General features: G+C 39.4%; 1 long non-coding RNA gene across 1 annotated transcript; it reads left to right on the top strand.

Annotated features, from left to right (window-relative positions):
• Positions 1–366: 366 nt before the first annotated feature.
• LOC107750651 (uncharacterized) lies at positions 367–11,648 on the top strand. Its single transcript, XR_001641164.1, has 3 exons — positions 367–377; positions 6,870–6,873; positions 11,449–11,648. It is a non-coding gene; the product is annotated as an uncharacterized LOC107750651 (long non-coding RNA).
• The last annotated feature ends 53 nt before the right edge of the window (positions 11,649–11,701 follow it).

The raw sequence follows: 11,701 nt of genomic DNA, 5'->3' as shown, positions 1-11,701 counted from the left end.
ATCCTCATCGGCTTCTAAGATCAGAGATCCTCATCAATAATCATCATGATTCATAATGTGTGATGTTACTAAAGGCGAGAGAAAAATGAATGTGGAAAAATCATGCTTATTTTGTCTCATATCCGACAGCTGCCATTCTGGCTCTCATTTCACCCGTGGCTGAGGGATGCTCAAGGACTATTTCTTAATTCCCCCTCTCTGAGACAGTGCAAAGCTGCGCTTATGTGCATCTGCTGGCCTGGGAGTAATTGGCTCAATACACATATTGATCAGATGAGTATGAAAATGCCATCAAAATGTCAGTTGTTAAGTTTATTGATTAAGCCGTGAAGTCTTGGAATCATTTGAAGGAGTTCTTGTTTCCCCGCTCTGCCACGGTTACATTGTTGGGTAAATAAAACCAGCTCTTAATGAAGGAGTGCATAAATAAACATGATGCTGTGTGGAAGGAGAGCTCAGGTTGGTCTATGTATTGACCGCATGAAATGAGATCGGTGAATGGACGTGTTTGCTCATCAGCGAGTGTAATTCTGAAGGGACAGCAGCCACGCTTAAGGATATAGAAGCTTGCATCACATAACAGGCAACAGGAACTTGTCTCTGTGTATTGAGGTCTCCAGTCTCTCAATGACTTTTTCTCACTGCTAGAGGGACATAGGCTCTCTCATGTCTCTTTCTCTCTACAGCTTCAACACATACACAGAGGGATCAAGGTTAGCAGAGAAAAGGGGGAATGAAAAAAGTCAGAGAAATCGGTTGATTTTGTTTCTGTCCAAAGGCCTCTTTTGTGATGCTCAAGTTCCCTCGTTACGGTTTCTTTATCACGTTCCCAGGAAAACAAACTTTGAGGCTTAAGGGATGGTTGCCTCATTGTAGGTAAACACATAGTTTTTTAAATTATATCAACTTTTTCCAAACTTTATGGGATTTTATAGATAGAATGCTTAAACTGAGGCTGTCCTTTACATACTGAATGTTGTTTTGAATCTCAATTATAGTGAAAATTGACTGATGACTAATATAACACAAAATTATTATTTGCTTGAGGATATATAAATATATATATATATATTTCAAATTGAAACAAGCTTTATGTTTCTAATTTAAGATTGCATTTCTTATTTGTCTTTTCCCTTCTGTGGTAAATTGCAATTGCTCGTGAATTTGAATTATAATTGTTAGATTACACAGAGCAAAACTTTGTGTATTTGGGAGAACAGTTTGGACAAAGTTTTGGTTTTGCTCTGTGATTACTTGGCATGTGTGAAAGAGAGAGCAAGAGTGATACTGAGAAATCGTAGGTCTGTTCAGCTTACTGAAATAAAATCTAGACAGACTCGTGATGGTTTGTACAAGCGTCCTGCTAAGCATAAAATTGGAAGTGTGAGAGCTAGGAGATTCTCTGTCTTCGTCTGTGGCAGCCGTCCTGCTCGTGTTTTCTCAGCTGAGTTTTAGTCGTGTTTAGTTTGAAGAGCTCTGGGCACTTCCTTGACCACATGTTTGTGCTTCAGAGTGCCCCCGTCTCTCTTCCAGCACTCATTCAGGGCAGTGGTCTCTAATAAAAGCCTGCTCTTCTTTTACATAAATGAATGGGCATCAAACCCTCCCTCCTCTTAAAAGTGTTTGCTTTCATTTGACTGAAACGCATATACGTAGATGCTTCTGTAAACCCAACAGCAACTGGACCTCAGTTACCTTGAGGATTGGATCCTTCTGTAATGATAAATATATGTGCTCCAATTTTCCCACTCAATATATAGTCTCGACACTCATTTTCTCCTCCCAGTCCACAAAAATTTTCCTTCTAGGAAGCGGCCTTTGATGTGTAGTATTCTGTTTGATTTGCCCATTTTAAATTATGTGTGAATTATTTACACAAGCTGTTATGATGTCTCCAGCAACAGTGTGTATATTGTTCCAGTGAGTTAGAGTTCACAGCATGCTTCTGAATCCTAACTTTGTTGCAAAGCAAGGTGTGGAATTGGCCAATGTCTCTTCCCTGGAAAAACAAATGGTTTTCAGCAAAAAGAAGCAATAGTGTTGAACCAGCAGATGGATATGAGACTGTTAGACAGCAATTCAAACTAAACTTAGTGAACTGTGTTCTGCTATTTTTCTTTTCTTTCTATAGTAACTTTAGATAAGTGCATCCATTGTTCTAACAAAAAAATTAAAATCTATCACACCTGCAGCTATAGCAGGATGCCATTTATAGTATTAACATGAATGCACCACATTTCATATGGTTATTTGTTTAATTTTTATACACTAACCATACCCAAATTCTGTCTTCATTTAAAGCAATGGCAAATATGAGTTACTCTGTTGAGGAAAACATTTAGCCAAGTAGCTGATTAATGTTACGTGTTAATGGTTAGAAATTGGGAGGGAGAACAAATTGAGTCACAATGAAAGAATATACAGATTGATGCTAATCAAATGAATCTAGTGTTGTGTGCAAATGCCGTTCTTCTGATTGTGTATAGATGTATACATTTAATATAAACATTTCAAGTCATAATGTGTGAACTGGTGTCAAAAGCTGTGTATCTACCCACACACATACTGTATATAGAAGATGTGTACACATAAATATTTAATAGCCTATCAGACATATAGTGGGGTACAGTAGCCTGAGACCACATTGAAAATCAGTTTGATTTGTTCTGTTAAAATCTATATATAAACAGAAGCTTTTTTTTTTTAGATATTGAACCATTTAAAGCAAAGTTGTGACAAAATGAATAAGAAATTTTTAGCATTTGTATTCTGCATTAAGTCTGTATTATAGCAAATGTATGACATTAATCAAGCTCGATAGCTCACTCAAATCATGAACATCAGAATTTTACACACACTTGTGGAGTTCATGCAGCTCTATGCTACTGCCACTAAAGCAAAGAACAAACCAAATACTAAAATATTTTCAAATTCATGTGCATTTTTTGAATTCAGCTTTTCACTCAAATTGTTATGGTGTTAATATAGTCAGACTGTTTGAAAAAAGCACACGTGCCTCTTGTTTAAAGTAACAGTGTTGTTAAAGTGTTGCATATGTATCAATGAGCATGACGTACATATTCTCTTAAAGAACAGGTCTGTAAGTCTTGATGAATAAACTATTGCATTTACAAAACACTTGCTCTGTACTTTATATTGCTATTGTGTAGCATGGCACCCACATAAATTCTATATTGGAGGATTCAGTCTCCTCTGAACACATATTGCCAGATGGTTGTGCTTTAATACATGCATTGTTTACAGCAGTGATTTGTTGTTTTGTTATTTAAAACAATTAAAGTTGACAATTCCCTAGCACAATGTCATAACTAGTATGGTGAAATAATGAGAATCTCATATCGGTCAGCATCATGTCTCGTAACGCTCCTGTGTGGATGTTTAGAGTGAGAGTGAGAAATAAACAAGAGTATCTGAGGGCGGCGGAGACACAGTCAGATGAAATAATCATAGCCGTACGATTTTAGCAAATGGCTGCAATATAACAAAGAGTGAAAAATTTAAGGGGGTCTGAATACTTTCCGTACCCACTGTAAATGAGCTTTGAACTCAAAAGCTGCTACATTATTATAATACCTCCCACCATTCAATGTTTTATTCTCTGCATAACTTGCTCTATAAATATGAGCTTTGTATTCTGCAGCAATATGTGGAGACACCACCAGAGACCGAAATAACATGGGAGTCAGTTGGGAAGTGTTCAGTTTGCCCTTTATAAATGATGATATGCTCTTCCTCTTGGGGTCTGCACTCCCACAATTTAGTAAATAAATAGCATTGTAATGTACAAGCATCCCAGCCCCTTCTTTTAGGTAAAATCTAAACTTCTCCATTAGGAGCAAAGTCTGTGAGCCTTTGAAGATAATTAGCAAATGCGGTGGAATGTCGGCAATGCTTGAATTCACACAACCCCACCCGTCACATCCTCCCTTTAGGTGGGAAGAGCTAGAACCACAGCAGTGCAGCACAGAAAGAGCGCTACTTCTTCAGAAACAAAGTCCAAAAAAGCAGAGAAAATATCTGTCTTTTTGTCTATCTATCTATCTTGGATTGGTAGTTGGATGATTATCAATGGAGGTTTCCTACAATATTTCGCTCAGTCTGAAATCAAAACATTACTTTTTTTAATTGGCCATTTGTAAATGTTTTGATATCAGACGGTTCCCATAAGTACACAATTAAAGCTCTTTTCTCTAACAATCTAACTACATAAAATGTATGTTGGGGGTCTCCTTTGTTGTTTGTGCTTTGTTCTATGCTACTATTACTGAAATCCCAAGACAAAAAAGCACATTAACTGGAATATACAGTGGGTACGGAAAGTATTCAGACCCCCTTAAATTTTTAAATAAATAGCATTGTAATGTACAAGCATCCCAGCCCCTTCTTTTAGGTAAAATCTAAACTTCTCCATTAGGAGCAAAGTCTGTGAGCCTTTGAAGATAATTAGCAAATGCGGTGGAATGTCGGCAATGCTTGACAGGTGCGTTTGATCAGTTCCATCAGGCGAAATGAGTGCTGACAGGGGTGGGGTGATGGGGGAAGAGATGGAGAGGTTACAGGAAGAGGGGGAGAAGTGCACACTTTCCATTTAACACCAGCAAAAAAGACAGATTTTCAGATGAGTTTTTGACAGTGTTTGAATTAAATGGCATGACTGTGTTTTTTTCCTTGTGAAATACTTGTCATTTAGTTGTTGTGTTTATATCTAAAAAAACGGTAAAATACTGCAGTCATGATGTTTATGTACAGTATATAAACTACTTTTCAAAAGTTTGAAGGTATTTATTAATGTTTTGAAAGAGGTCTTTTATGTTCACTAAAGCTGAATTTGTTTGAACAAAAATAAAGTAATAACAGTAAAAATGTGAAATATTATTAAAATTTTTTGCTACTTTAATATGTTTTAAAATGTAATTTATTCCTGTGATTGCAAAGCTGATTTTCAGCAGTCATTAGGCCTACTCCAGGCTTCAGTGTCACATAATCCTTCAGAAATCATTCTAATATGCAGATGTTGTGCTCAAGAAACATTTCTTATCAATGTTGAAAACAGTTTTTTAGTACTTGATTAAAATATTTAATATTAATTTGTAATAATATTTATTTTATTTAACACTATATATGTCTGTACTGTTGCTTTTGAACAACTTAATGTGTCCTTGCTGAATAAAAGTATTAATTTCTTTTAAAAATAAATAAATAAATAACAAATACTGACCCCAAACTTTTAAATGGTAGTTTATATAAGTGACGTGGCTGCAATAAAAATTCAGTTAGCAAAATGTTGTTTCAGACAAATATAGAAGTTCATCTTTGTTCTTCCTCATATAAACATTGTGAAGTGATTTTTGTTATACTCAGAATACTGTATGAGGCAAGTCCCTGTGAAAGTCATTAAAATATTCTCTTTAATTGTGATGGTCATTACCACCACGCTGTTTACCGTCTGTAAGATTTGTTTGATCTATATGTTTTCCTAACTTTTTAAACAACAAAAGTTTTACATTATATGACTATTAGAGAACCCACGAGGCGTGATTTCGCCCAATAGTTTGTGAATAGATCATTGATGAATCGAGTCATTTTTCAGCAGTGACACAGTTACACAATGGAGCCCAATTAAATGAGTTGCAATATGTGAGAGCTCATTTGAAGATGCCAAGAGCATAGTTTATATATAAATGCTAATATTTGAAAGTCAAATTAAAGTTGAAAGGGCCCATAATAACTGTTAATTAACTCTTGTTTTCTTTCTAGCGCACCCCTCGACAAAGTTGAACCAACTGAAAGATTCACAAGGCTTCTCTTTAACATTTCGGACCACAAAGCTAAATTTCAAAGTGTCAGGCTCTGCCTTTGAAGTGGGTTATTCTCTGTAGATTAGATATTATTTTAAGATCCCTTTGTTTAAAAATTCATTTTTATTATCCCTGCATGAAATGCAGGGGCAATTCCCTACATAGCCGACCATCAGTGCAATTAACATCTTCGATCGAGACTGCATTCCTGATAATTAATACAGACTTTGGGGCTCCCTTGTGATCGCTCGCAGGGGTTGGATTCTTCTGCAGCAACCATTCATTTGCAGAATGAGATTCATCCTAATGAAAATGGAATGTGAAACTTGAATGAACATGACTGCCATGTCATAATAATAAAGACTTTGAAACAACACCGGCCTTCTACGCTGACTGACTGAACCCATGTAGCTACATCGTGCCAATTAAGCATGATGATAAAAATTAACACTTGTGGGTGTTCGGCAAACATGCGGCCCGAACGAGGCTGTAAACAACTGTTTTGGAGGAGATTGTCATTACCGCCGTCTGCGTGCTAAGCAGAGTGATGATGGTGGGTGTCTGTTTTTTTTTTTCTTTCCTCGTCAGAGCTGTTTGATCCATCAAGCTCTTCTTGTTTTAATTAATGTTGTATTAATATGTATACTAAATACATGTAAGATGTTCACACTTGAGGGTTGGAATGATTAGTGAAACACGTTTGCTTATCTTACAGTCCTCTGAGATCAAAATGGCAGAATTAACATTCTGTGTGCACTTGATGGATATGACAAAGTTTTCATGACTTTGATATTTCGTGTAGAATGCACGTCGGAACACAACATGATAGTGCTTGTTTTATTGGTCTTGCTGCAATGTCTTCTTTTTACCACAACACAACAGTCCCACACTTTTGGGCCCTGTCAGCTTTTGTGCTCTTAGTTTTGGATTTAAAAACAAGGGAAGTGTTTTAGAGGCAACCATTTAAAGCTCTGTCTCTGTGTGTAAATGCAGGGTAAGCCCACCCATGGGAGTCCTTTAAGTGTTTTGAAAACATCCTTGAACATGGAGCTGCGTTTGATGAAGAAACAGAAGAGTGCAGAAGATCCAGAGCATGAACAAATCAACCCTTCCCAGAGGATAACATCTCAGCTGTCTACAAAACACTGATCCTGAGACAGTTTTAGTCTTTAACAGCTGCTAGAAAACTCCTCAAACTGTTTCAAGATCAGTCAAAAGTGCATGGTGAGCCCACAGTCCCATGTTTGGGGTAAAGTCAGATCTTTCAGAAGGGAGAGCCACAGACACAACTAATATTCATCTGCACATCACTCAGATAAAAAGGTCCACTAGATCCCAAAGGTTTTTCAGAATTTTTGTTTAAAGCATCGTTCTGCTGAGAAGACGGTGTCAGATGGGGTCATAATGTGTATTCTGTCTCCATAAGAACTTAAGGATCCACCAAGGATGATTTATTGCAGCAAGGATCCTGAGAGACGAACAAGAAAAAAAATACAACCATATAGCTGTCTTATCATATCAGCTTATCAGCTATGATTTTGGTTTACATTTGCAACAGATAACTCTCCATTCTGTCAGAAATTCATTACTATAATTATTGTTACTGACCACAATATAATTAATCAATTTCACACAAGCAAAACGGTGTGATGGCAAGTGCGATAACTGTGAGTGTGATTTTGTTGCGATTGTGTTCCTTTTGGAATCAATGGTTCATTTTAAGAACCTTTAACATCCACAGAACTCTTCAATGCACAAAAGATTCTGGAAAAAGGAAAAAGTGGAAGCAGGTTCTTCAGACTATTTCAATGGTCTTAAAAAAAAAACTAAAAGGTTCTTTAGGAAACCAAAAGTGTATTTTCTATGGAATTGCTGTGAAAAGCGCTTTTTTGAATTTGTTTTTAAGAAGTCTAGTTGAGTAACTTACATTTTAGACATAATATTATTACTAATTAGCCTACATGGTGTGGTTTTGATCAGCCGACAAAAATGGTTCCAAACAAAGTCAAAGCAGAATCAACCCATTGTAAAAAAATTTTAATGAAGACATAGTATTGGTGTTTTGTTCCTCAGTGTTTCTGAACAAATCGATTGAGTTAATGCCACTTTCTTCACCCCTATTGGCAAAATGATGTAACCTGAAAAAGAGTGATGGAAAAATCCCAAAGATATCAGATTTTTAGTGTTTGGCATAGTGACCATGGCTTTTTAATTATAAAACACCATGGTATCTACGATCATGGTATCATCACATAAACAGATACCATTATAAAATGTATAAAATGAAATAACAATATTAAGCAATTCATTATAAATTAATAGCCTACCTGGAAGTCCATATATGGTAAAGACATGGAGCCTGGCAGACTAATAATTATAGTATATTGAATGGAATAGTGTGCACATGGAAAATATGCCACAGTCAAAGGCAGAATAAGAAAACAAAACACAAGAAACAGAGAAAGTGTATAATAGTCAACTTTTGTAGGTGTTTTAATTTGCAATTATTTGCAATAAGATTGGCAGCATGACAAATTTAGACCCTAAACAGTTTATATAGAAAAGGCTTATTTTATACAGGTATTAGTTATTCATATACCGTAAATGTAGATAAAAATGTTGCCTGTTAACCAGTAACCATGAATCTTTTTAAATTAAATTATTTCTATGGATCCTGTTTTTAAACATAGCTAGATCATGTTGAGATGTTTTCATTGATGGATTGGAAAATTATTGCAAAATGATAATATAACATGAACATGTAATTTTCCTGATACCATATAAGAGCTGATCTGGAAACATAACCTGGAAAAAAATATCCTTTCCTTCACTTCATGGAAACTAGCTTTTTAATACAAAAGTCCTGCAGTAGCTATATAGCTCACTCAATTAGAAACAGATCCTTATGCTGAATAAATAAAAGATGGCAGAAAGTTCCATCAGAGTTAATTTCACTCCGCTCAATTATACAAAGGCCCACGTATTGGAAAGTTTGAGCTGAGGACGATTCTGATAAATTCGAGCTTTAACACAGGGCATTTAATATCAGCGCTTCTTAATGGGGTCTTGGTGTTGAATTATCTATGGGGCCTCTGTGATTCTAGGACCATCAAACCCCTGAACTTGAGAGCTCTGTCTTGTAATTGAATAATACATTACATGTGGCAATTATTTTCGTTAGAGCTAGATGGAGAAATCAATAACCAGGGGATCAGATCAGTGGCTGCTGTGCTCTTGTCTTTGCCCCCTTGTGGCCAATTACATCATCACAGCCCTAAACACTTGCGCTGTGTCCACGTGTTGACGGCAGATCCAGAGGAATGTCAAATGAAGGCTGCCGTACTATAAGACAGTGAAGCGAACAGGTGAAAAAAAAATGTACTTTTTGAATGGAGATGCAGAAAGCTGTTTCATAGCACAGATTGCACATATGTTAACATAACATGTAACATAACCGATAGAGACGTCAGACAAATTCAGGGTGAACGGGGGAGTTGTGTGTCTTTTTTTAGATAATAGATGCCAGTTGCAAGGACCGACCTGGGGTGATAAATTATACAAGTGTGTTTAGCTCCAGGCAGTATTCCCTATGACATACCGCTATTTGATTAAGTGGGATTAAGAAGGTTTTGTATAATGAACTACCACCTTTATGTACACTGGCATATGTAAACAACACATCAGTCAAGTATCTCTCGGCACGGTGGAGCGATTCTGTACAGCCAGACAAACAAATGCAATTTACGGTTGTCTGGAATATTCACATGCTTTAAAAAGGTGGATATCAGGTCTCATTAAATGCAGATGCAGCTTGTGGCTGAAGAGAACACTGGCTACATCAAAGGCTCTGTTACATGAATACTAATAAAGTTTTGGGCTACTCAGACTCCACACAGCCATCAGCACCGTGTGCACTGTGTGTTCATATTTTGCTATGATGTTTAACTAGTAGTAATATAGCATTAGCATTTCAGTTTTTTTCAATTGCTTTGGCACATTTTTCGAAACAGTCTTAATCTCTAAACTGTAAGTGCAATTGTCAAAGCTGTTTGCTGAAACATCAGAACCCTATTGCATGTCTGCAGAAGGTAGTAACCCAAAACATTTAATTCATGCTTCAAAACGTCTCGGTTACATATGTAACCCTTGTTCCCTGAAGGAGGGAACGGAGATGTCACGTCGGTGACCGACGAATTGGGATCTCGCTTAGAGAGACCAATCCACTTCGAGTGTAAACTAAACGAGCCAATGCACATTGGCATGTGGTGATTGCATCCAGCTGCCGCTGATCACAGCGTGAGCATAAAAGGGCAGCCGGTGCAACGCATACCAGGTTTTTGCTGAGGTGCCGAGCCGGTGACCCGGCCGCTCAGCGGTGGCGTCGGTGACCGACGAATTGGGATCCCTACCAAAGCGCCATGGATGCTGCCCCTTCCAGTGTCCTGTGCGAGCCTCCTGGGCCCCTTTTTGGTGTAGGCCGGGGCTCGCAACAAGAAGACCAGTCACTGTTGTCATAGTACTACCCACTCAGTGAGGCTGCATAACACTGCGAAAACGTACCCGTTCCACTTGGTACAGGAACGTTGCAGAAGCCCCATCCTTCCCGAAGGAGGTTTTGGAAGCACTTACGCATATGAACAACCGTTTAGGTGCATATGGAAGATTGGAGGTGATTGGCAGAAGTCTGCCGGGGAAACACGGGCTCTGAGGCTATACCGTGGACTTTACACATATGGGATCCACTTAGGTCTCTACAGATGGAACCCAGCCCTCTACCGGTTCTCATGGATTCATTGAGTGAGGGTCTGGCGCCGGATATTCCGCCACGTCTGGCTGCCGAGGGGATGGAGGAGCTCGACAGGGTCTACAGTACAGATACTCTGGAGCAGTTTTAGCAAGCCGACACTAAACTGGGGCCTCTCAGTGCCTCTACCCGTTTGAGGTGAGAACACAGGAGGGTATAGAGGGGGGCCGGGGAGGATTTAACCTTCTCGCCCCCCTATGGAACCTGATGACCAGGTCATGCTTCCCTACCGACTTCCCTTCCACGGGGTCATGGTTAGCAGCAAACATGGTTAGCAGCGACATAGACTTTAAGGGTGGATCTCTGGGGGTCTTCTCGGCGAGAATAACACCACTCGACGAACAGGTTCCACTTCAAGGCGTAAGCGTGTCTCATAAACAGTGCTCTCGCCGAAGTGATGGTGTCAACTACCTGCTGGGGTAGGTCGCCTAGAACCTCCACGCCCCTAGCTGCACCCCTCAATGGGGGTGCAGCTAGGGGGTATACGGCGATTCCCCCAGTGGAGCGGTCGGTAGCGATGCACTCGAGCCCTACCCTCTCAGCGGCACGGGAAAGCATAGCCAACATCCCCGGATCCGATTCAGGCATTGCCACCGTCCCGGAGGGCGGCAGCGCAGCCGAATATTCCTCTCCGGAAAGCTCTCCCTCCGATGCAGTGATCGACATCTGGTCGTCGGGAGGAGCACTGAAGGATACCGCTGGTACGCTCTTTGAAGAGGGCCCAGCACGTTCCTTTGGCGGCTCGACTGGTTGCGAAGCGCTAGAGGAGTGATGGTCCCCCAAGGGTTGGTTCCTGCCGCCAGGACGAACACTAGATCGCGGCAGAGGCAACGGAGCCTGGCCCACAGCTCCGAGATGGTCGACTTCCCGCAATGGGAACATGACTCATCCACGAACGCCACCTCAGCGTGTTTAATGCCCAGACGCGTGAGGCAGCTATCGTCACCATCACCCGGCACCAGGTAACGACCACATCCAGAAACGCACGGGTGAAACAGCATCTTTAAAAAGACGATCCGTTGTCTTTACAAAGACGCACCCGTGTAGCTCTTTTAGAGAAATTGCTCTTTCAGGGAAA

Source organism: Sinocyclocheilus rhinocerous, unplaced genomic scaffold (assembly GCF_001515625.1).
Source record: "Sinocyclocheilus rhinocerous isolate Xijiao unplaced genomic scaffold, SAMN03320098_v1.1 scaffold19, whole genome shotgun sequence".
Taxonomy (NCBI): Eukaryota; Metazoa; Chordata; class Actinopteri; order Cypriniformes; family Cyprinidae; genus Sinocyclocheilus; species Sinocyclocheilus rhinocerous.
This window is presented reverse-complemented; position numbering and strand designations above follow the sequence as displayed.